This window comes from Bos grunniens, chromosome 6, assembly GCF_055505025.1.
Source record: "Bos grunniens cultivar Pamir isolate PY7600 chromosome 6, Bosgru_T2T1.0, whole genome shotgun sequence".
NCBI classification, from domain to species: Eukaryota; Metazoa; Chordata; class Mammalia; order Artiodactyla; family Bovidae; genus Bos; species Bos grunniens.
In genome coordinates, this window is record NC_141170.1 from 85,084,948 (window position 1) to 85,111,572 (window position 26,625).

At 35.3% G+C, this 26,625-nt stretch overlaps 1 protein-coding gene across 15 annotated transcripts in view; it reads left to right on the forward strand.

Annotated features, from left to right (window-relative positions):
* Positions 1–26,625, forward strand: part of CCSER1 (coiled-coil serine rich protein 1) — a 1,487,998-nt gene that overhangs the window by 1,123,490 nt on the left and 337,883 nt on the right. The window contains exon 11 of one of the 15 annotated variants that reach the window (XM_086406532.1): positions 1–26,625. This exon is cut by the window's left edge and continues 72,254 nt beyond it; it is cut by the window's right edge and continues 2,687 nt beyond it. The exons of the other annotated variants lie outside the window; for them this stretch is intronic. The gene's annotated coding sequence lies outside the window, so the exon portion shown is untranslated. 15 annotated transcript variants of the gene reach the window in all.

A 26,625-nucleotide genomic window follows, 5' to 3' on the forward strand; every position in this document is an offset into this window, starting at 1 on the left:
TTTTGCTATTACATTTTTTCTTTTCCTATTTTATCATTCCCTGTTTAGCCAAATTTACCTCAGGGAATTTATACATGAAGATAAAAATCTGCTCAAGAGGCAGACTTTTCCATTGTCAAAACCTTGAATTAGACCATGGCTTAAATATATGGATTGTTCTCAGTAAGAAAGCTAAAGTGATATAATTATCTAAAATGGAAATGTCAGTCTGTGGCATTCAGTACTAAACTTACTTTAAAAACTGTAGTGTGTATAAAAATCACTTTGAGAGCAGGTTACAACGTAGACGCAATAGATTCTACCCTGTTTGACTTCAGTTCTACCGATTTGGGAGCTCTGGAGTTAACTCTGGGTTGATGATTGGACAGTTACTTAGAGTGGCAAATAAGGAGATGTCGGGACTGAGAGTGCTAGAGCAGGGCCTTTTCAGTTCTCTAAACTCCTGATCCTTGTTCAGCTGTTGATTCAGAAACTTGAAACACTGAGGCAATTGTAGTCTTTGAAATTGCTTTATATATTTCATAGGCTGTTTGTATATAGAAAGTGTTGAGATTATTTTTAATCTAAAATTTAATATTAAATTTGTGCTGTGCTAGGTTGCTTCAGACATGTCTGATTTTATGTGACCCCATGGACTGTAGCCTGCCAGACTCCTCTGTCCATGGGATTCTCCAGGCAAGAATACTGGAATGGGTTGCCCTTTCCTTCTCCAGGGGGTCTTCCAGACCCAGAACTCGAACCCGTGTCTCATGTCTCCTGCATTGGCAAGCAGATTCTTTACCACTAGTACCACCTGGGAATATAGCAAAAGTCTTTCAGCCTTAGTAAGAAGCTTGTTACACAATAGAAAAATAAAGCTTTTGAAGAGCATATTCCAATTGATGAGTTTAGTGAAATCCCAAACATTTCCATTAATTGAATTTCATGCATTTCCTGGCATGAAGCCTAAATACCTCTTCAACCATATGAATGATGCACTTCTGTGGTTCCCCAAATAGTAATACTTTTCCCCAAATAGTATAGACTGTATAAAAATGTGCCTTTTAGGAAGCTGACATAAATCACCAGTGATGATGAACCAATAGTGAATCTAAAATACTTGTAATTTAGCCTGTAATCAAGTTCTTGCTAAAATTTAAAAGGATATAGGGCTTTCATGGAATCCTTTGTTGTGGCATATTATTTCAGTCTGAAGATGCTTTCATCTGAGAATAAAAATCAAGAAGGTACTAGATCTCTGTTTGTCTGAGGTTAAAAGCAAGGCAATTACTAGCATATAAAAACAAAATATGGACCTAAAATTTTATGTGAAATAAAATCCAGAATCCCCCAAATCAGGTAGTCATTGTAAACCAGCAATTATGATAAAGAAGGGAACGCAGTGGCACAAAAATCCAAAAAATCATTTGTCCTCTTGCCAACTTTAAAAACTGATGATCAGACATGCACAATTCAGTGTATGAAAGAAAATAGTAACAGTTTTTTGCAAAGTGAAAAAACAGTGCTAATATTTGTGCTTTTATCCTTTGTAGAGTAAGAGAGAATATGGAGATTCTTCTATAATATTTAATGATTTAGAGTAATCTAGATATTGAGATATATGTCAAGTTAAAACAGGTATATTTAGTGAAAATTTAATTACAGAGGAAAGCAAAGCCATACTTGGGGAAAATGCCTTATTGGGGTCTCATTGTTCCAGTTCAAATCCTACAATTTGCATGTATTCTCAGAGAATTTTTTGGTGATTAATTAATGATAACAAAGTTTATAGGAGAAATATTATTGCTATGAAGAACAGAGCACTCATAGTCTCTGTAGCAAATTCCTTTCTGTAGAAAAGTCTATAAGTGTGCTTGGTCATAACTGAATCACAATAAATTAAGAAGGAAAGAATCACAATAAGGAGAAGTAACTGGATAAAGTTAGGTGGAATTAAAGTCTAGTACCTTGTGCTATGAAACCTCATGACTCTATCTCCACTGTAAAAATATTGCAAAATAAACTAGAATCATCTTGTCAATTACCTTCAGAGACCTCCCCTGTCAATTATATTCTGAGATTTTCCTTTTTCTGGGTTCCAATCAGACGATTATTGAAATCTTTTTTTCTTTTTTCCTTCAGATAATGAACATATAACTATATTTTTCCTTTTACCTGGGTTGGGTTTTGATGAGATTAATAATGTGGATCATTCTTTCAGCTGATATTTAAGAGGCAACTCTTTACCAGGAGCCAGGCTTCTCAAATTTCAGATTCAATTCCCTAGGCAAATTGTTTCAGATCTGGGTGTTCTGGTGAGAAGACCAGAAACAGCATTCTGAGAAATGCTGCCCTAAGGAATTCTGTAGATAATCAAACTCATCCACAGTGTGTGATTTCACAACTTGAAGTCTGAAATTTGTCAAATCACTCTGAAGGCTGTCTTACTAGTGACTAAAAAAAAAAAAAAAAGGCATATACTTAGGATAAGAATGGCTTAAATGAAGCCAGAAATTCAAAGTTTAAACAATTTACATGGTTACTTTAATCTCTAGACAAGTAAAAATCCCAAGTCAATCAAGTACCTCTTCTCCTGCTCTAAACAGAGGGTGGTATTTAGTCTTCAGCCTGGAACTGTGTTAATATCATTCAATCAGCTATACCATTTGGAAACTAATGTTATAAAGCATTGAGTTCAATGTTTCTTTTATCGGAGATGGAACAGGGCCATAGTGACACAGTTATCAGACCTGGGTAGAATCCCAGTCTTGTGGTGTTTAATTTGGTCATTTTTAAACAATGGAACATTAAGGAGCCAGAGGGGCAAATATATAAAATGCCAAACTACTGTCAAAGCCAAATGTACATTTAAACTCATACAACATCACAGCTTTTACATTGACCCATTTTCTAAAAAAAAATTCCACTTGGACAATATTAAATGTATTTTAAGTCCAACTTTTAGTAAATATAGTCATGGAAACAATTATAATTTATTTCACTCAAGACAGAGAAATTCACACACAAATGGTAAAATGATTTAGTGGGAGATCCGTCTAGTCAAGGCTATGGTTTTTCCTGTGGTCATGTATGGATGTGAGAGTTGGACTGTGAAGAAAGCTGAGCACCAAAGAATTGATGCTTTTGACCTGTGGTGTTGGAGAAGACTCTTGTGAGTCCCTTGGACTTCAAGGAGATCCAGCCAGCCCATTCTGAAGGAGATCAGCCCTGGGTGTTCTTTGGAAGGAATGATGCTAAAGCTGAAACTCCAGTACTTTGGCCACCTCATGCGAAGAGTTGACTCATTGGAAAAGAGTCTGATGCTGGGAGGGATTGGGGGCAGGAGGAGAAGGGGATGACAGAGGATGAGATGGCTAGATGACATCACCGACTCGATGGACATGAGTCTGAGTGAACTCTGGGAGTTGGTGATGGACAGGGAGGCCTGGCATGCTGCAATTCATGGGGTCGCAAAGAGTCGGACACGACTGATCGACTGAACTGAAAAGTTGTTAGATATTAGACTGTCATTTGAATTTTATAAAAATAAGCATATTTGATATGATCCTATCTAAAAATTTGGAGAAGGTAATTCAAAAGAATTTATCTACATGTTCATTTATCTATGATGTTTAGTTATTAAAATATTTACTAAGTGTTTCAAAGAAATACCCTGTATGTTTTGGAAATAAGTATGCTATGAGCCCCCCAAAATTAAAAAGTGCTTTTTAAATTTTATTTCTACCTATCACATAATGGCTGCTCAATACAAATGTATTTAATCAGTATATAAGTAAAATGAGGAATATGCTCCCTAGTTTTTAAGAGTTTATTCTATAAATTATAAGGAGATACATAAAGACGGAAAACACATAAAAATGCATAAACTTTAAAAGTCAGTATATGTCACTTTTTACTTCAGAAAGATAGATAATAGTTGATACAGAAGTTCAGCTAGGGCTTCTCAGGTGGAGCAGTGATAAAGAATCTGCCTGCAATGCAGGAGACCCAGGTTTGGTCCCTGTGTCGGGAAGATCCCCTGGAGAAGAGAATGGCAACCCACTCCAGTGTTCTTGCGTAGAGAATTCCACGGACAGAGGAGCCTGGCAGGCTATAGTCCACAGGGTCGCAAAGAGTTGGACATGACTGAACAACTAACTGGAGAAGGAAATGGCAACCCACTCCAGTGTTCTTGCCTGGAGAATCCAAGGGATGGGGGAGCCTGGTGGGCTGCCGTCTATGGGGTCCCACAGAGTCGGACACGACTGAAGCGACTTAGCAGCAGCAGCAGCAGAACAACTAACACACACACACATAAAGTTCAGAGTCATAAAAGATATCCAACTTACCAGAAATTAGGAAGGTTTGGGGAAAGCGGTGAGTACAGACTAAACTGAATTCGAGTGAATAATTTAGTAAATAGGTTTTAACTTCGCAATGTCACCAACAGAAATAAGACCAGACATTTCTCAGTTTTGTAGGACATTTGAATTCTGGAATAAGGCTTGAATGCTTTCATTTGGACCTAGACAGACTATTGAGTCACATAAAGTTATAACTGAATCATTTTAAATTCAAAATTTTCACATTCTTTGTAAGTTACAAGTCTATCATATTTAACATAAAACTGCTTATTTTTATCACAACAGAATCAATGAATATCATGTCTTTTCTGGTTATTTTTTATACCTGTCAATTCTTGTACAAAACTCTTTTTATATTTTGATATAAATTAGAGCTTTTTTTCAGGGTTTAAGAAAAGATATGTTGACAGCTATTATAATTAGTGGAGGAAATGTTACTGATTTTTTTCCATTTGATTTTTGAAACTCTATAATTAGATGCAAAGTCCTGTTTTGGAGGGCCAGGAAAAGGAACTGTCATTGATTCACTTGAAATAAATGGACAGAACTGGAAAGACGAGAGAGGAGAGATAGAGAAGGCAGGGAAGAGAGAAAGAAGAGCAAGAGGTGGGGTTCAGAAAATGCAAAAAGGAATATTAAATAGTTCACTGTGCAGTCTGTAATATGAATGGTCTCTTCCTTCTCTCCCTTGAAATCTTTTGTAAATTCTGCTGTGCTGCTTCAGTGCTTGTGTATGAGTAAACTTATTTGGTAACACTTCAGTTCAGTCACTCAGTCATGTCCGACTCTTTGCGACCCCATGAACTGCAGCCCGTCAGTCCTCCCTGTCCATCACCAACTCCCGTAGTCCACCCAAACCCATGTCTATTGAGTTGGTGATGCCATCCAACCTAAAAGCATTCAAAAAAGGGCCAAGTAAATTTTAAGTAAGTTGCCATACTATCAAAAATATATCTTGAATGTGTATTTTGTGCCAAGCAGTCTCTGTGGATTGAGAGGCAATTGAAATGGGCAAATTGCTTTTCTCACATTATGTAGTAGGCAGAATTCATAGATGACCCCAGTTACCCAAGGCTGTATAACATCCCCTCCTCTTGTGTGTGGATGCGACTGTGAATTTGATGGATTGTCACTCCCAGGATTGGAGTACTAATATGTTGACTTTGAGGTAATCAAAAGGAAGATTATTTTGAAAGGGCCTGACCCAGTAAGAAGACCCCTTTTAAGGTCCTTCCTACAGGAAGAGATTCAAAGCTTGAGAAGGCCCCTAGAGGAGGCCACATAGTAAGAACCTGAAGTGGCATCTAGGAACAGAGAGTGGTCCTCAGAACAACAGACAATAAATATTGGATTGACCAAAATTTTCATTCAGATTTTTAAGTAAAATGGTATGAACAACCTGAATGAACTTTTTGGCCAACCCGATACACGGAGACCCCCCCAGTTACACAGCTGTAAATAAAGATTTTTCCAAAACCTGAGGAAACTTGAATGTAGATGTATCCAGTTGTCGTCTTACCTTCAGGCTTGTGCGACTGTGAGCAGAGAATCCAGACTCCTGAGCCATGGAAATTGTGAGATAATTACCTTTTGTTTCTTAAGCTACTAAAATTGTTATCAGAAATAGATATATATCTAATACAAACTCATGCTGCCTTCTCTGAGAATTTTTCTGTTTTCTCTGTGCTATTATTATTTTAATTTAAAATAATCAAATGAGAGAACAATTTTTGCCCAACAGTCATCCAGTCGTGAATATACATTAATAGGCCCCTCAGAAATGGCAACCCACTCCAGTGTTCTTGCCTGGAGAATCCCAGGGATGGGGGAGCCTAGTGGGCTGCCATCTATGGGGTTGCACAGAGTTGGACATGACTGAAGTGACGCAGCAGCAGCAGCAGCAGCAGCAGCTAGCCATCCCATTTCAAATTCTGGTTTCCTGGTTAGGTTAACCAGATGGTTAACAGTAACAGCATTTCCTGAATACTATTCATGTTAGATATTGTTTTATGCATCTTCCATGTATTGATTCATCTAATCATCACAGACATTATAGTTAACCTCCACTCTATGGATGAGATAATGGAGGTACTGAGAAGTTAAGTAATATGCCCAAGATCACACAGTTAATAAGCAGCAAAACTAGGGTTTGAAAATCCAGGCACCCCGGTTTTAGAGTGTTTGAAATTAATCGTACTGCATCTCCTGATGCACCTTTAGACAAAAATACCTGAACAAGTCCTTGCACATTTGGATATATAATATTGTGAAGTCAGAAGCTTCCTAAGTTCTCCGATAAGTTCAGAGTTTGCCCTGTGAGGAATTCTCTTGCTTCTTAGGCAAGATTTCTTAAGTGTCACATTGATTAATAATTCTGAGAAGCTGTACCTACACCAACAATCACAGCTCTCAGCAAAGTTTTAGAGATGCAAATGAAAAATCAGTGCTTTTGGAAATTTATGTTCATAAATTACTATTATTAAAAATAATAAGACCCTAGTTATGAGTGGCCATTATATAAAATGTCACATAGAAATTCTTTGTTCTAACAAGAAGGAAATTATTAAGAATCCAGATATAGTGGCATTTCACAGGATTTTCAATATTGGGAATTTTTGCCATAAGTAAAATCTAATATTAATGCATATGCAAATCATTGTGATCCCCATTTTAGAGCTTTCTAAACTGTCATTATGAGATACTATTATCTGTCTTGCTCCCATGGTTTTCTATAATAAAGCATTTCAGTGACTGCAAATTAATGAGTATAACAAAATTTCAGGAGTGTCAAGGAACTCACAAAGAGTAATTTTCATTAATATTATCCTCATGAAAACATGTCAGTTAGATTATAGTAAAGCAGCATGGCCTTATCACTAAATTAGAAAATATTTTGGAGATACTCATTTTTTATCTGTTGGCTAATAGTTAATGCAATGTACCCATTTTAGAATAGTAGAATACTTCAGTCTCTATTAGCAAAATACCTTTTATGTAGTTTTGGCATAGCTATTATCTTAACTATAGATATTTTCTCATTGACTTTAATTTAATCTCCATAGTATGCCTCCACATTTTGCTTTTTAAATTGTATTTAAGGTTAATTCTCCTTTTATATTTTAAAATGGGAAGGGAATTAACTCAAGTATTATTTGGAAATGTATTGAATCTCTAGAAAGTGTTAGCAATAGTGCTAGGAAGTGGATGTATTATAATAAAAATAGCATTATCCATAGCATTATAGAGATTTTAGCCTAGAATAAAACTCTGTTTCTATGTAGATTTCTGTATGTATTTTGTATACACACAGACACACACTATGTGTGTATATGTGTGCATGTAAGTATATGTCTTGGTAAGCAATATAAAGGAAAATATCAATTTGATGAAAGGTATAAATAAAGAAAAAGTACTTGAAATAGTGTAAAGTTTGGGTAAATCTCTAAGCAGAGGTAAAATGTGAGATGGAACAGGCATTTGAAAGGCAAGGAAATATGTTTGAAACAAGAAATGGAAGTATCAAGATTCTGAGGTGAGAAACGCTTGACATTTAGAATGGTGGCTAGTGAGTATGGCAGAGAATAGCAGGAAATTGATTTGGAGAGGTATATGTTATGGAATTTAAAGTTTTAGAGATTTTACTTTCAGTAGAATGGAAGAACAAATACTATTAATAAAATAAATTCCTGTCGGTCTACTACCTAATGTTTACCTCTATATGGGTTTTGTTTTTAGAATTCAGTGTTATAGTCTTCTACCCATATCTTACACTTTTAACAAAAAATTAACCTGAAATGGATCATACATCTAAGAGTGACATAAAGAACTTTAAAAATTCTAGAAGAAAATAGATGAGAAAATCTACATGGTTTTAGGTTTAGTGATGAGTTGCTTTTTTAAAAAAATTGACTTTTGGATGGCAGCCATTCTGACTGGCCTGAAATGGTACCTCATTGTGGTTTTGATTTGCATTTCTCTGATAGTGAGTGATGTTGAGCATCTTTTCATGTGTTTGTTAGCCATCTGTATGTCTTCTTTGGAGAAATGTGTATTTAGTTCTTTGGCCCATGTTTTGATTGGGTCGTTTATTTTTCTGGAATTGAGCTGCAGGAGTTGCTTGTATATTTTTGAGATTAGTTGTTTGTCAGTTGCTTCATTTGCTATTATTTTCTCCCATTCTGAAGGCTGTCTTTTCACCTTGCTAATAGTTTCTTTTGTTGTGCAGAAGCTTTTAAGTTTAATTAGATCCCATTTGTTTATTTTTGCTTTTATTTCCAGTATTCTGGGAGATGGGTCATAGAGGACCCTGCTGTGATGTATGTCGGAGAATGTTTTTCCTGTGTTCTCCTCTAAGAGTTTTATAGTTTCTGGTCTTATGTTTAGATCTTTAATCCATTTTGAGTCTACAAGCAATAAATGCTGGAGAGGATGTGGAGAAAAGGGAACCCTCTTACACTGTTGGTGGGTATGCAAACTAGTACAGTCATTATGGAGAACAGTGTGGAGATTCCTTAAAAAACTGGAAATAGAACTGCCATACGACCCAGCAATCCCACTGCTGGGCATACACACCGAGGAAACCAGAATTGAAAGAGACACATGTACCCCAGTGTTCATTGCAGCACTGTTTATAATAGCCAGGACATGGAAGCAACCTAGATGTCCATCAGCAGATGAATGGATAAGAAAGCTGTGGTACATATATACAATGGAGTATTACTCAGCCATTAAAAAGAATACATTTGAATCAGTTCTAATGAGGTGGATGAAACTGGAGCCGATTACACAGAGTGAAGTAAGCCAGAAAGAAAAACACGAATACAGTATACTAACGCATATATATGGAATTTAGAAAGATGGTAACGACAACCCTGTATGCGAGACAGCAGAAGAGACACAGATGTATAGAACAGTCTTTTGGACTCTGTGGGAGAGGGAGGGGGGGATGATTTGGGAGAATGGCATTAAAACATGTATAATATCATATAAGAAATGAATCACCAGTCCAGGTTCAATGCAGGATACAGGAAGCTTGGGGCTGGTGCACTGGGATGACCCAGAGGGATGGTATGGGGAGGGAGGTGGGAGGGAGGTTCAGGATGGGGAACTCGTGTACACCCATGGCGGATGCATGTTGATGTATGGCAAAACCAATACAATATTGTAAAGTTAAAAAAAATAATAAAAAATTAATAAAAAAATAAATAATAAAGTTTAAAAATTGAGATGTACTTGGCATACAATATTATATTGGTTTCAGGTAAACAAGATAGTGAGATGACATGTATACATTGTGAAATTGTCATCACAATAAATCTAGATACCATCTATCACCTTACAAAGTTAATACAGTGCTATTCCCTATATTTCCCATGCCATACATTATATCTCATGACTTATTTTATAACTCAAAGATTGTACTCAGTCCGCTCACCCCTCTTGCCACACCCAAATCCTACTCCCCTCTGGCAACCACCAATCTATTCTCTTATATATTATTTTCAATTTTGCTTTTTTTGTTGTTTTATACATTCCACTTTTAAGTGAAATCATTTGGTATATTTTTTTCTCTGTCTGACTTATTTCACTAAGCATAATACCATCTCGGGTCATCCGTGTTCTCAAAAATGGCAAGATTTCATTATTTTTATAGATGAGTAATATCCTGTTATGAGTATTACACACACACACATACACACACACACGCGCACTTTATCCATTCATCAGTGACACTTAGGTTCATTGCATACCTTTGCTATTGTAAATAATGGTGCAGTGAACATAGTGACACGAGTATCTTTTTGAATTTGTGTTTTCCCTTTCTGTGTATAGATACCCAGTAGTAGAATTGAGTGATCATATGGTAGCTCTATTTTTAATTGTTTGAAGAAACTCCATACTGTTTTCCATATTAACTGCACCATCCGTCAGAATAGTTTCCTTTTCTCCATATCCTTGTCAAACTTGTTAGTGAAGTGGTTCAGTCGTGTCCGACTCTTTGTGACCCGACCCCATGGACTGTAGCCTACCCGGCTCCTCTGTCCATGGAATTTTCCAGGCAACAGTACTGGATGGGTTGCTATTTCCTTCTCCTTCAAACTTATTATTTCTTGTCTTTTTGATAATAGCCATTGTGACAGGTGTGAGATGATACTCAGTATGGTCTTGATTTGTACTTTTATGATGATTAATGATGTTGAGCACCTTTTCACATGTCCTTTGGCTCTCTCTGATATCTTTTTTGGAAAAATGTCTGTTCAGGTCCTCTGCCCATGTTTTAAGCTAGTTGTGTTTTGTTGCTGTTGTTGTTTGCTTTTTTGTTTTAATGTTGTATTATATGAATTCTTTGTGTATTTGGATATTAATCACTTACCAGATATGTCATTTGCAAATATTTTCTCCCATTCAGTAAGCAACCTTTTTGTTTTGTTGATAGTTTCCCTGCTGTGCAACAGCTTTTTAGTTTAATGTTGTCACATTTGTTTATCATTGCTTTGTTTTCCTTCACTTTGCTGTCAGATCCAAAAAAAAAAAAAAATTGGTAAGTCCAATTTCAAGGAACTTACTTTGCTGCATATGTATTCTCTTTAGGAGTTTTTACAGCTTCAGGTCTTATATAGATTTCTAATCCATTTTGAGTTAAATTTTGGATATGGTATAGGCCAGTGATCCAGTCATTGTATTCTTCAGCTCTGTGACTTCTGCTTGGTACTTTCTTATGTTTTCTCTCTGTTAAAGTTATTACCATTTTCTTTTATCTTTTGTTGTGGGGAGCATTCATCTAGTATTCAGGTCTTTTTCAGAGGGAAATGATCCCTAGGTAGCTATAGATTTGTTCTGTTTATGTGAGGAGGTGAGTTCAGAGTTCCTTAATCTCCAACTTGGACTCCTGGTGATGAGTTTTAGAAACAACACATGGTTCATGAAATAAAAAAAAAAGGATAAGTTGAACTTGATTAAGATAATAAAAATACAGGTCACATACTGGTAATAAATATTTGCAAAAACTTAACTGATAAAACATTTGTATCTAAAGTATACCAAATATCTTAAAATAGTCATAGGAAAATAAACAACCCAGTTGAAAATTTTCTGAAATCCAAACACTTTAAAATAAAACATCTGTTTTTAAAAAGTCCTGGTTGTAGTTATGTAATTTTTTCAAAATTTGAAGGTTTGAATTTGTTGACATAAGCCACTTACATGATTTTAAGTGGCATATGCTTTAAAAGACTATCACTACTCCTAAGTCGCTTCAGTCGAGTCCCACTCTTTGCAACTCTATGGATTGTAGTCCACCAGACATCTCTGTCCATGGGATTCTCCAGGCAAAAATACTGGAGAGGGTTGCCATGCCTTCCTCCAGGGGATCTTCGCAACCCAGGGATCAAACTCTTGTCTCTTATATCTTCTATTTTGGCAAGTGGGTTCTTCATCACTAGGGCCATCTGGGAAGCCCTTTAAAAGACTATGACAGTACTATTATTGTAGCCAAGGAAAACATAATGTCTTCTTTTCTTTTATCAATATTTTATGTTTTTCTCACTGAGGCGGGTTGTGGCAGAATATCTACAAAAGAAAATATGTTTCCATTTTAATCTTAGAAGGTCTCAAATTGCAAAAACTGGTGGAACCCCAGAACTCTAAGATTCACTTTCTATGACCATTTCTAGAAGGTTGGCTTTTTTAGACCACTTAACCCCTTTCTATTATCCTGCTTTTTGTTTCTAAAGGCATACCAGATTTATTTTACCTTATACTTAACACTGCAGTAATACTGAGCAGATCACTCTGGATATTCTAGGTTTCATGTTCCAGGATTTTGATTAAGTTGTTTCTTCAGTTAGCAGTCTGTTCTTTCCTTTCCTCATAAATCAGTCTTCGTCTTTGCCAGAAAGTCTTTCCTGGGTCATGAAGTTGGACTTCGGCTTTCTCTGTCGTCTTGGTGAAAGTCACTCAGTTGTATCCGACTCTGCAACCCCATGGACTATATCGTCCATGGAATTCTACAGGTCAGAATACTGGAGTGGGTAGCCTTTCCTTTCTCCAGGGGATCTTCTGAACCCAGGAATCGAACCCAGGTCTCCAACAGTGCAGGCGGATTCTTTATCAGCTGAGCTGCCAAGGAAGCCCTCCATATACTCAGTATTAATTAAATAAGCAAATATGTATTGAGCTTCTACTGAGTATCAGATACTCTATATGCTGGGCATCTGTTCATGGATTTTCAGCTGAAACTGTCAGCTCCTTGAGGTATAGAACTTGTCCTGTTCTTTACCCTGAGGACTTGGCAGGACTTTTAGCATACAGTTTGTGTTTTGGAATAGAGGGTAGGGAAGTTTGTGGTCCTGAGTGAAGAACAGGTCTCTCTCTCAGAATGCAAAATTTTCAAAATCAAAATTTCTTTCATGGATGTACTCATTTTCATGCCTCCATGACACATAATTTTCTCTCAGGTTATTATTTTTCTTCAACCCTCTTGTCATTATCAGTGCCCGGTTTCTGTTCTGGAAGTCCTTTGTGATGAAGTTGCCCATTACAATAGGGAAAAAAAAAAAAAAGTTTGCCCAAAGCTTTCATATATATCTGAGAATTGGTCTCAGATTGCTCCCATCATTTATTCAAATAGCCTGAGGAATAAAAAGGAAATTCTTAACAGGTTGGATTTATGTTTCCAAAAGATAATTTACAACAGATAAAACTCTGTGAGCGTATAGAATACTTCTATTTTGTCTGTGTGTGTGTTTGGGTGTATGTTCTATATTGCTATATACTTGGCAATTTAAACAAAATTATGAAATAACATTAAAATGTAGGCAAAATATTATTTTATTAATATTTTATGTTTAATTTTACAGATATTATAATTGTGTGTGAGATGAGAATATTTCACTTATTTGAATTCTCCAAAATTCAGAAGTATGTTTTAGGCATTCATTCACATTTAAAAGCAATTCTCAATATTGTGTAGTCTGGCTTTATAAAAGGTTACTTTTAATGTATGGCAGTCTAGATGCCATGTTATAATTCTTCAAGGAATAACAATAATCCTGTTAAGCAGTATGTAATTTTAATATACATATGGCCCATGTTTGGTATATCATGAAGTAATTACTTAAGTAATCTACTCAGTATGGCGTATGCCTATATGTTTGTGGGTTCTCATATAAATATTTAGTAATATTCAAAAGTACAGACTAAGTTCTATTATTTAATTCAAGTGTGTTTATACATAAAGGTTACTTGATTATATTTATTTAATTTAATTAAAATAATGGAAATATTATACATATAATATGGTCATATATATACTATAATATTCAGACACAATGATCACAATTTCATTTGTAATTTATGAGAGATTTTAATATAATGGTATTGTCACTCATCACTTACTATCAGTTCAGGTCTTCCTTCTGATTTGCTTTCCTATTAATGACAACATAATTTTTCAGGTCACCAAGATCCAAACTTCAAAATTATCTTTGACCTCATCTTTTCTTTGCCATCAAGTCAAGCCAGTCATAAAATCTTATCAATTCTATCTTCTTCATTTTATATACGTGTTCCCTTTCTAATGCCACTTCTAAATTTCAGGTCTTTGTATATACATACAACTCTTTTCAACGCTCCTTCCCAGCCTCATATTCTCTTTCCTTCTATGCATACCTTAGACTTCAGCTTAATATATGCTCCATTCCCCAATCATCCCTCATTTCTCAACATCCTTCCTTTGTTCATGCTAAATGATCCCAATTATCATTTTTTACAGAAAATCCTACTCATCTTTCAAAATTTTGTCTAAATTCCATTTTATAAAATAACCAAACTGGAACTTTGCTTTATAAGAAAGAACTCTAGCTCTTCTTCATCCGCTGTTAACCCTTCAAATAGATAAGCTTTTCTCTAAACAAGTTTAAGGGTGTTCCTCCTTTCATTAAGTTCTCTTCTCTTTCCTGACTATCCTACTTAATAGGTGAAAACATCACTTATTTTTACATTAAATATTTTTTATTGTCTTTCTCCTGTCACTAGAATCCAGAATAAAATCCCTGAGCATATAGACTTTTTTTTTCCCCCTGTTCACTGCTGAAGCCCCATTCTTCTCAAACTGTGCCTGTCAGAGAGTAGCACCAAAAGTGTGTTCAATTACTAAATGTCCAGTCAGGAATAATCTTCTCTCATACCTTCTTAAAGTACTTAACATATCCTACATGTATTATTAATATTTTTGCCATTTTGTTAGTATTTTTTAAACTTGCTTAAGAGAGGAGATTTTCATACTTTATCATTCACCTCTTATAGTACATTATTTGTAACAGGTCCACAGTAAGAATTTTTAATATATGTTGCCTAAATGAATTACTCTTATAAATGGTGGTGATTAATATGTAGATATGTGAATTTAGTTTCACAAAGTCCACATTTTCAATGTAATCCTTTATAAGAGTAGGTGAGTACTTTAATATTTCTTTCAAAAACACTATAGGTTACTTTCTTGATTTTCTGCATTACTTTTAAAATGTCAGTTGTTTCAAAACTAAAATTTATTTCTATTTTCTAATAAATTCACTATTCTATTGGGATAGCATATTTTAGGATCTTTAGGATACATTAGTGATACAAAAATGGCATCTTCATTCTTGTTTACCTTGTTATAAAACTGGATTTATCTTTGTGGATTTTTAAAAAAATCTCAAGGCAGAAAGATATAATAGGCAGTAATGCCAATACTTGTATTAATAAGTCTTCTAGAACATTAATGATCATATTAATAAACATTCTAGCAGTACTCAGACACATAGAAGTCAAGGCCACAGTTTCTAGAACCAGACCGCTGGGTTTAATGCCTTCCTATATCCCTGGCTTTTCTGATTCAGTCATTTGATAAGAAAAAAAGGAATATAATAAAAATAAAGAATTTGAAGATCTATTATCACCGTAGAATTTGTTAGCCTATGTAAAGAACTTAAACAGTGTCTCACACGACAGACCTACATAAGTACCTGCTAGTTTGGTTATTATGATTGAGAGAATATCACAGTTTAGAGTGATTTTTCAGAACTTCAGGCATGTAATCATCATCCTGTAGAATGATAAATTACTTTCTGCACTCCCAGGGCAGATCCGTCACTCACAGGCAGACTCACAAAGAAATAAGTTCATGAGCCTGATGTATGAACTTAAAAGTTATAAATGTGTAAATCACAATTCTGGTTTACCTATGTGCGGTAAGAATGCTTACAATACCAGGGAAGCAGATAAGTTGTTCAACCTTGTCTCCGTGTGGGTGGGACAAAGGAAGCCGAAAAGCCAAATGTTAATTGAAATGGCTTAGTGAGCATGTTAATTAAAGAAGAAACTGGTGTTTGATTTTGACATGAAGTGGTATTATGCTAAAAATAACAATGCCGGGCAGCATTCTTGGAACTGAACCTCCTCTCCTGGGGCGGGAGGACACCATGTCTTCGCCCATGCTATGCTTCCTGACCTAAAAAAAAAAAACTCTGTTCTTGGTGACATAAGTTTTTGTCAGGTATGTTAATGTAGTCAATTGTGATATACTTGTAAATATCTAGAAATATTTTCTGTCACTTTATGGAGAATTTTTAGCATTCTTGCTTCACTCTATGGCATCCTTACCTGGCATCCTGTTTGGTACCCTTAGTCTTTTTTTATATTGTTTTATGTTTTATTTTTAAAATTTTAAGTTACTATGGTAAAAACCTTAACACAAGATCTACTTCATAAAATAATTTTAAGTCTACAACACACTATTGTTGACCACAGGTGACCAAAATAGCTTGGTAGCACCCAAACGATTACCATGTACTATGTATGGAAAATGGAGAAGGCAGTGGCAACCCACTCCAGTACTCTTGCCTGGAAACTCCCATGGATGGAGGAGCCTGGCAGGCTGCAGTCCATAGGGTTGTGAAGAGTCAGACTTGACTGAATGACTTCACTTTCACTTTTCACTTTCATGCACTGGAGAAGGAAATGGCAACCCACTCCAGTATTCTTGCCTGGAGAATCCCAGGAACGGGAGAGCCTGGTGGGCTGCTGTCTGTGGGGTCACACAGAGTCGGACATGACTAAAGCAACTTAGCAGCACAGCAGCAGCATGTATGGAAAAAGTGAAGAATACATTATTATTAAGACACACAACAGAAAAGAAGTATTGGTATATCCTTTGGAATATTACATTAGAGAAAACAACGAACTTCCTGTTAGCTCTTATTTTCTCTTAGTACATTTTGATGTGTCCCAAATTAGTCCACTGATGCAGTGAAGTTAACAGAAGACACAGCCAAATATGTTTCATTTTTTTCAGAATGAAAACTCAACTCTTCTATCACCAATCTGAGCTCAACATGAAAGATATATTTTAATATTCATGATTCAATTTGCATAGTCTGTTTTTATTATGAGGATTCAATAATAATACACATTTATACAGATAAGCATGCACACACACATACATTTCTGAAAATCTAAAGCCATATCTTAATGTAAAGCAGGCAACTAAACATATCTATTCCAAGTGGTTAAATAATCTCTACAAATAAAGCAAAACCCCAAAAGTCTTAAAAACAGTATCTTATAAAGAATAAAAAACTTTCTCTAGAAATCTACATAAAACCTTACACCTATGGTCAACAATATTGTGTTGTACACTTAAAATATTTTTAGGAAGTAGATTTCATGTTAAGTGTTTTCACCACAGTAACTTAAAATTTTTAAAAATAAAGAATAAAACACAAAATAATATAAAAATGACTAAAGGCACATAATTAAAATAAACTTTTTGTGCTGTAACCTCACAGTGCACTTAATTTAGGTGTAGATATTTGTGAGGAAAATGTTCTTTTTGTTCTGAATAGAATGGTTCTAATTATTAAATGCCATTGCAGAAAATGCAAATGTTTCTTCTACATAGGCTGCAATTATGACAAAAAACTACAAGTTAAATATTTAGTGGTAACTTTAAGATGGAAATATGTCTTCCTTATTGAGCTGTAACTTTACTCTGAGAAATACTTCTGGGAAGAAAAGATTAATTTTAATATTTGGGCATTTAACTGGAGACTGTTCATGATCAACGATTTTGGCTGAGTAAGGCATCATTTTCAAAAAGAAAAAGAAGAAATAAACAGGTGAGACTATCCATGGAAAGTGAGACTTGGCACCCACTATTTTAAACTATATAACTTCAATTATCACTCTATTTTATACTGAACACATGATAATATTAATTTTAATCCTTTAGGTGTCAATAATTCAGAATTTGTTATCAAGTGGAGTCAGTTGGGTAGAAATGAATTTTTTCACAATGTGAGAGGCAAAGTTGGACCATACACAGAATTCTAATGCACTAAAATCGCTTAAAAATAACCCTTTAAAAATCTTTAAATAGCTAAGCTTTATGTGTAATAAGATGTAATAAAATATAATTTAAAGCAATTTTTTTCAGCAATATTTTCAGGCAGTATCTTTGGAACAGAACATCCTCTCACAAGAAGGGCCTCCCCTCTTTTGCAATGATATGCTCACTGAGCTAAATACAGTCCCTTTTGCTTGACATGTGAAAATACATTACAGATACATTGAGTTAATATCAGTATTTAATAATAACCTGCATTTCTAAAGCACTTGTTTGCATTTGTAAAGCACTTCCTTGGTAGCTCAGTGGTAGAGAATCCACTTGAAAGGCAGGAGAACTGCAGAAAATGCAGGCTCAATTCCTGGTTGGGAAGATACCCTGGAGAAAGAAATGGCAACCTGCTGCAGTATACTTGCCTGGAAAAATCCTGTGGACAGAGGAGCTGGACAGGCTATAGTCCATGGGATCCCAAGAGAGTTGGACAGGACTTAGTGACTAAACAACAACAATGTGTCATATTACAACATTTGATTGATTGTCTTATCAATTCTGTGATGCAAAGTAGATATTAAAATCCTTCCATTTAAGGTGAGGTTATTGAACCATAAAAAGATTATGATTATTCAAGATCACACAAATAATTTGTTATTCAAGTAGGTGATTTACCTTAAATTTATTCACTGACCACTTATTATATGTCAGGCCTTATGTAATTAGGCAAAAATAAATCCATAGTGCTTGTAGACAACCGGGATCCTCTGTCCATGGAATTCTCCAAGCAAGAATACTGACATGGGAAGCTATTCCCTTCTCTAGGGAATCTTCCTGACCTAGGGATCAAACCCAGGTCTCCAGCACTGAAGGCAGATTCTTTACCATCTGAGCCACCAGATAATCCTTTCCTTATAGAGCACTTATTGAATACCAGACAATGTTCTAAGTGCTTTATAAATATAATTTATGTAATCAATTTACAGGTGAGAAAGTGAGGCAAAAAGAGGTTAAGTCAGTGGTTTGGGGTCATCAGTGTATTGAGATATAGAGCCAACATAAGAACCAATGTGTCCGTAAATGCATTTCTATGATTCTTCCATTTCATATGCCCAGGGACCTGAGAGCTATTACTGAAAATGATTTTAAATTTTGAAAAATAGAATGCAAATGATATTTAAATTAAACTTAATGCAAAAATAATTGTAAGTAGGAAAGAGATTTGGGGAAATGAAGAAAAAATTTAGTAAATTAAAAAAATAAAAATATGAGGATAATTAAAAAGTATAACAGCATTATTAAAAAATGTAGTGGAAGCAAGATTCAAAGTCATCATGAGGGAAGTGAAATGTTCTATGTATGTTATCTTAAAGATATACCTTCAAGGGACTTGGTGAATTTATTGGCATATTCTTTTATTTAAAAACAAAAATACTAGTTTCATGAATTTGTTTTAATTAAATATTTTGTATTGGATATTTTTTCTCAAAGCATTGATGTGAGCCAGTTTTCTGACATTAATTTTCCTTATAGTCTTCAAAGAGTATGTTCTAATACAGACATGATCAAGACCTTGGTATTCTTACAAACAAGAGTTTGTTCAACTTAGGAGCATTTGGGAAAGGGAGCAGTTACAAAAATATTAAAAACAGAGAGCAAGCAGAGTTGAGTGTGTAAATATGTTTATGCTTTCATATATATTTTTTGTCAGATTCACTTAAGGGTTATTTGGTTCACACAAGAAAAAGCAAGAGAGTTCCATAAAAACATCTATTTCTGCTTTATTGACTATGCCAAAGCCTTTGACTGTATGGATCACAATAAACTGTGGAAAATTCTGAAAGAGATGGGAATACCAGACCACCTGACCTGCCTCTTGAAACCTGTATGCAGGTCAGGAAGCAACAGTTAGAACTGGACATGGAACAACAGACTGGTTCCAAATAGGAAAAGGAGTACATCAAGGCTGTATATTGTCACCCTGCTTATTTAACTTATATGCAGAGTACATCATGAGAAATGCTGGGCTGGAAGAAGCACAAGCTGGAATCAAGACTGCCATGAGAAATATCAATAACCTCAGATATGCAGATGACACCACCCTTATGGCAGAAAGTGAAGAGGAACTAAAAAGCCTCTTGATGAAAGTGAAAGAGGAGAGTGAAAAAGTTGGCTTAAAGCTCAACATTCAGAAAATGAAGATCATGGCATCTGGTCCCATCGCTTCATGGGAAATAGGTGGGAAAACAGTGGAAACAGTGTCAGACTTTATTTTTGGGGGCTCCAAAATCACTGCAGATGGTGACTGCAGCCATGAAATTAAAAGATCCTCACTCCTTGGAAGGAAAGTTATGAACAACCTAGATAGCATATTGAAAAGCAGAGACATTACTTTGCCAACAAAGGTCCATCTAGTCAAGGCTGTGGTTTTTCCAGTGGTCATGTATGGATGTGAGAGTTGGACTGTGAAGAAAGCTGAGTGCCAAAGAATTGATGCTTTTGACCTGTGGTGTTGGAGAAGACTCTTGAGAGTCCCCTGGACTGCAAGGAGATCCACCCAGTCCATTCTGAAGGAGATCAGCCCTGGGATTTCTTTGGAAGGACTGATGCTAAAGCTGAAACTCCAATACTTTGGCCACCTCATGTGAAGAGTTGACTCATTGAAAAAGACCCTGATGCTGGGAGGGATTGGGGGCCGGAGGAAAAGGGGACGATAGAGGATGTGATGGCTGGATGGCATCACCAACTTGATGGACGTGAGTCTGAGTGAACTCCTGGAGTTGGTGATGGACAGGGAGGCCTGGCGCGCAGCGATTCATGGGGTTGCAAAGAGTAGGACATGACTGAGCGACTGAACTGAACTGAACTGAGTTCACACAAGATTGCCTTCTAGAGTTTCTGTGGTTATACAGCTGAGTGCTATGACCTCACATCTTATATACTGCTGCTTTTAATCACCTTGGTGAATTTACACTTTCTCTTTTAAAGAGATAATACAGTGAGTAAGAGTGAAGGATGTGAAAACTATGCGATGGAAAGTTGAGGAGAAAGGGGGTCAATCATTATCCATTGGCCTAACATGCTGTTTTCCCTACCATCACTCCTTTGGTATATACACATATCTCCACTCAAGAGCTCAGGGAAAAGAAAAATACAGTTCTGTACAGTACTTTCGACTTCACTCGAATTAATCATACAAGTAAGAACTACTATTTTATGGATTTTGTGCTAGATCTAAAATTAATCCTCTCAACCATCCCATAAGGGGAGACCTGCTAGAATTTCACTGTGTAGATGAAGCTTTAAAGTGATCAGAAACAAAACTCAACCCTCTGTAATTCCAAATATATGCTCAAAATTGTTATGCTTAACAAGGAGGTCACTTGTTAAAAAACATTTTCAAAAGTGTTGTCTTTCAAGGTCCTACTTCATGGTTCATTGTCCTAAAGACTCTCAAGAGTGATAGGACCTTTTCAAATTTTGTTTAAATATTAAAACTAGTTATCTAGGAAGTTTAAAAAAAATTCTCATTCCTAGGTCATACCCCATTACCAATTAAATCACGACTGTTGAAAGTGGTACCCAGGAAAAATATTTTTTTGGTAATTTTCCAGATCATTCTAAAATATAGTTATACTTGAGAGCCAGACTTCTAGATAACTTGTTCCCTAGCATTAGTGCTGTACACTGTATCACACCAACATAGTTATCCAGTGTTTACCCAAACATTCCTGGTAATAACCTTGACTGTTAAAAAACAGTTCTTAGGTTAATTCAAAATCTGTCATTCTCCCTTCCATCCCTTGGTGTTAGTCCTGTCTCACTGGAATAATGCAGTTTTTAGACATGTTTTGCATATGGCAATATAGTGGAAGTTGGTTTTATCATCCCCTGAATTTTCTCTTCTCCAGGGATAACCTGGAGATAAGATAAAAATCGTATTATCCTAGCACTTTCTTTTGAATACACTAGTTGGCAGTATGATATCTTGGAGAGACCTTGGGCTTTAGAATCATAATGCCTTTAGTTTACATTCCATATCTGCTACTTACCAGTCTTGTGAACTTGAAAAAGTTATTGAATTTCTCAGCTTCCTTTCTGCCACAAATAATGCTACTTCATGCAACTTTTATGAGTATAAAATGAGATATATGGAGTAGGAGTAAGACTTTTAGAAGCTCTGAGCACTGAGAATTTAGTGATTTATCACAGTCCACTTCATCCCCTACATATATATAATTCAAATGAAAACAACACTAAACCAGACAAGAAGAAATGAATCCAGTTAATTTCTAGGGATTTTCCCCTTCATTAATACTGTTATTTTAAAATCATTATCACAGCATTGTTAAACGGCTATAATCCAAAACAAAATAAAAAGTTAAAAATGAAATAAAGCACATTTTGCTTTCCAAAATAAATAAATAAATAAAATAAAATCGTTAATAGCAAGCATACAATTCATTGAATACATACACCCATTTCTTTTTACCTTTATTTTGCTGATGCCCCAAAGGTATGATTAACCTCCTACTGAGTAATATAAGTACTACAGTGCCCAAATGCAGCTCTGCTTAGTATATTTGAGAAGAGGGCAGACATGTATGACTTTAGACAAGTTGTTTAACCTCTTCCACAGACTTCAGTTTCCTGAGTTGTAAAATTAAGACAATAGATGCCCTGAAGGATTATTGTAAAGGTTGTGAGACTCTCAGGGGATTAAAATAAATGATGTATAAAAAGTGCTTATAAGTGATCAAAAACAGTAGGTAAGAACATCAGCTCTGAAGCTATTTTGAATTCGAATCTTTTGGTTTACTGGCTCTAAAACCTTGGTCAAATTATATGGTGTCTGTTTCTCAATTTCCTTCTTAGAAAATGAGGATAAAAATATATCCACTTAGGGTTTCGTGAGTTTTAAATAATTGATACCCTTAATGCATTTATAACAAAATAAGGTCTCAATGCGTGCTTACTCTTGTCATTATTATTAAAATAACAATGATTTGTATTAGATGTGAAAATAACCTGACCCACTTGGTAGGCATTCAAAGTGTGGTGATATGCTTTCTTTTCAATTGAGGGACCCATAATTGAATACATTACTAAAATTTAGAGAGGACCTGCACATTGTAGCTATTCGCTGAATAAATGTTGAATGAAAGAATGAGTGAGTGAATAAATTAGTGAATGTTATCTCACAACTTGTATAACTTTCCTCATTGTAATTATAGATTCATAGTTCTAATTAGTAGAACCTAAAATACAGGTGTATGTCATTCTCTCCAAATAACCTAAATTCCAGTTAGTATTTAAACTTTTAAAACTTAGAAAGCTATTTTATTTATAAAATACATCTATTTTTATTTATTTTTATTTACATTTTTATGAGTTTCTAATCACATGTATGGTGTTCTTACTATGTCTGAATAGGATGATACTATAAAAGAAAACTTTCAAAAATGTTTCTAACCTAGTTCAACATTATATAACAGCATGATTGTTAACCTTCTTTCCCTGTAATTCAAGCCTGAGGCTCTTATTACATGAAAAAAAAATTACTGAGACATTTAATTTCTCAGTTTATCTCAGCTTAGCACAACCTATATCCCTTTACCTTCAAAATCACTTGCTCTAGTATTAGTGACACTTAGGCTTTCTCCAAGTCATTATGCTCTCTGGACCTTTGCATCATCATCTGTTAAATGGGGATGGTATTGCCTAGCTCATGAGGATATTTTAAGAAACAAATGGAGTGTCGTGTCTGAAAATATCCTGAGATATGCAATGTACATACATGCTACTAGGTGTATATGTGTATTCAGAGAGAGTGACAGATAAACCTGCTGCTTGCTCAAATACTTTTGTGACAAAAGGTACACAAATTAGCTATGCCTAAAGTTCAGATATTTATCTCAGTAATTTGAGCACTCTGGCAGTGACTATTTCAGAATGCTTATTTTTCTCCAAATATGACTCATGTGAAAATAAAGTACCTGCATTTTTCTACTTGTAACAGGCTAAAGTAGGTTCATTTTAAGTATGATATTCTGCACTTACATTTTTATAGCCTACTGCCAAATTTTAAAATTCAAGTTTATTCATTTTTCTTTATCTGCCTACAGTAAAATAAAAAAATACTGATTTCCTAAATAGATATCACTTGAAAGTTATATTACACTGTGAGCACACAGACTGAAAAATATTTGAGGACACTGAATTCTGTAAAATAACTGACCCACATTTTCAGAGCTATTATCCTAGTGCTCATCTCTGATAGAGTCCCTTAGCTAGCTAACTGTGCTTCTACATTTTTACTTCATAAGCGAAGATGTCATTTGACATACGTCAAAATGGTACTAAATATTAAGCCTTAGATGAGTCAAAACTAATATACATAAAAAGAAAGGAGAAAACCCAACGTACTTTAGTTTGAAAAGCAAAATTTGATAGAAAAATGATAGTGATCATTTAAATTGGAAAACCTTTTCAAAGCATATAAATACTGGGAAAATTCTCCTGGTTCCATATTAGGAGTTTCTAGAGATGATAACTACTTTTTCTTTTAAAACCTTAATAGTGTAAGATGTTTGTAATATGTGTAAGATGTAGACATGATGGGCTCGGTGCTCAGTTGCTCAGTCGTGGCTGACTCTTTGCAACTCCATGGACTGTAGCCTGCCAGACTCTTCTGTCCATAGAATTGTCCAGTAAATAATACTGGCATGGGTTTCCATTTATATAGACATGATATGTATATTTAAAAATACATGCTGATTGTCAAAGTAAAAGGACAACTGGAGCCAATTCAATTCATTTCACAATAATTTTGCTTATTTTCAATATAGCCTATATTTTTATTTTTTTAAAGTGTGGAGAAATGAGGGAACCCGGGAAATAATTATACTGCCATGTACTAAAACCATAAATATGCTCCCTGCTGACTTTTAACAAACCACCAGGATGAAAAACTAATGAAGGGTGAGCAAGAGAGTATCTGGTAATTTTCCTAAAGCACATTTATATTGCATTTGTAGAATGTCTTCCTCAGGAGAGCACAAATTATTTTTTATTAACAAAGAGCTGTAAGGAAAAAGTGCTGCTCTCTTTATTTTTCTGAAAGTTTAAATGTTTCTCACAGTTTTATCACTGTTAATACATAATAGGAAAAGAAGAGTAGCTTGTTCAATAAATAACTTGTGGTTGTAGTTAACACATGCAGGTCATTTATAATCTGAAGGAAAGTTATGGCCAACCTAGATAGCATATTAAAAAGCAGAGACATTACTTTGCCAACTAAGGTCCGTCTAGTCAAGGCTGTGGTTTTTCCAGTGGTCATGTATGGATGTGAGAGTTGGACTGTGAAGAAAGCTGAGCACCAAAGAATTGATGCTTTTGAACTGTGGTGTTGGAGAAGACTCTTCAGAGTCCCTTGGACTGCAGAGATCCAACCAGTCCATCCTAAAGGAGATCAGTTCTGGGTGTTCATTGGAAGGACTGATGTTGAAGCTGAAACTCCAGTACTTTGGCCACCTCATGCGAAGAGTTGACTCATTGGAAAAGACCTTGATGCTGGGAGGGATTGGGGGCAGGAGGAGAAGGGGACGACGGAGGATGAGATGGCTGGATGGCATCACCGACTCAATGGATGTGAGTTTGAGTGAACTCTGGGAGTTGGTGATGGACAGGGAGGCCTGGCATGCTGTGATTCATGGGGTCGCAAATAGTTGGACACGACTGAGCGATTGAACTGAATCGAACTGAATGATCATTTCTAGTGTTTTAAAGGTATATGGAATTTTCTCAGTAATAAGTGGATTTGTCTAATTGTGTATCTAAAATCATTCTAAAGTAGTTTATTCTTTAATGAACAGGGTTTTCTGAAAAGAATTACCTATTTTTTCACACTTAGTTTCCTTTTTTGTTTTAAAAATCACAATCCTCCATATTTTCTCAAAGAAAAATTCTCACACTACAGTTTTGAGACCTATGTTTTTTAAAACACAATAGACTTTTAAAAATCTATATTTTAAAAGAATTGCTGGATTTGGAGAATACTAAAAATATTTAACTAGTTCGATCACTCTTTGTATCAGTGACTGCTGTGAGTAAAATCTCATAAATAAGAAGGTAAATCCTTGTTTCATAAAGCATTTTATTGATATATTACATAGAGAATATAGTATTTATTTGCATGGACATATGTATTGTAATGCGCTTCCCTGGTAGCTTAGCTGGTAAAGAATCCACCTATGATGCAGGAGACCCTGGTTCAATTCCTGAGGTGGGAAGATCCCCTGGAGAAAGGATAGGCTGTCACTCCAGTATTCTTGCCTGGAGAATCCCAATGGACAGAGGAGCCTGGCGGGCTATAGTCCATGGTGTCACAAAGAGTTGAACATGACTGAGCGACTAAGCACACACACATGTATTATAATAGTCTTTTTCTTACATTCATTTTTCTTTCTATTGCTTAGCTAAACTGATTTAAAACAAAATTAGCTTTAATAGCATATAAACTGCTGTCTGGATTTTGAATTTACTAAACCATGTCAATTGAAAAAATAATACAATGTAAAAATTGAGAATTAGATTTTATTCAGGGACCCATAAGAAAGAAATACTAATGTAATTTACTGACACTTCCTTAGAAATAGCAGTAGCACTTTCAGCAGCTACTGACTTCAACTTTTTACCCATGAGTGAAATGAAAGATTTTTATATTGTTTATGGGGTTCTCAAGGCAAAACTACTGAAGTGGTTTTCCATCCCCCTCACCAGTGGACCACGTTTTGTCAGAAGTCTCCACCATGACCCGTGCATCTTGGTTGGCCCTATATGGCATGACTCATAGTTTCATTGAGTTAGACAAGGCTGTGGTCCATGTGATCAGTTTGATTTGTTTTC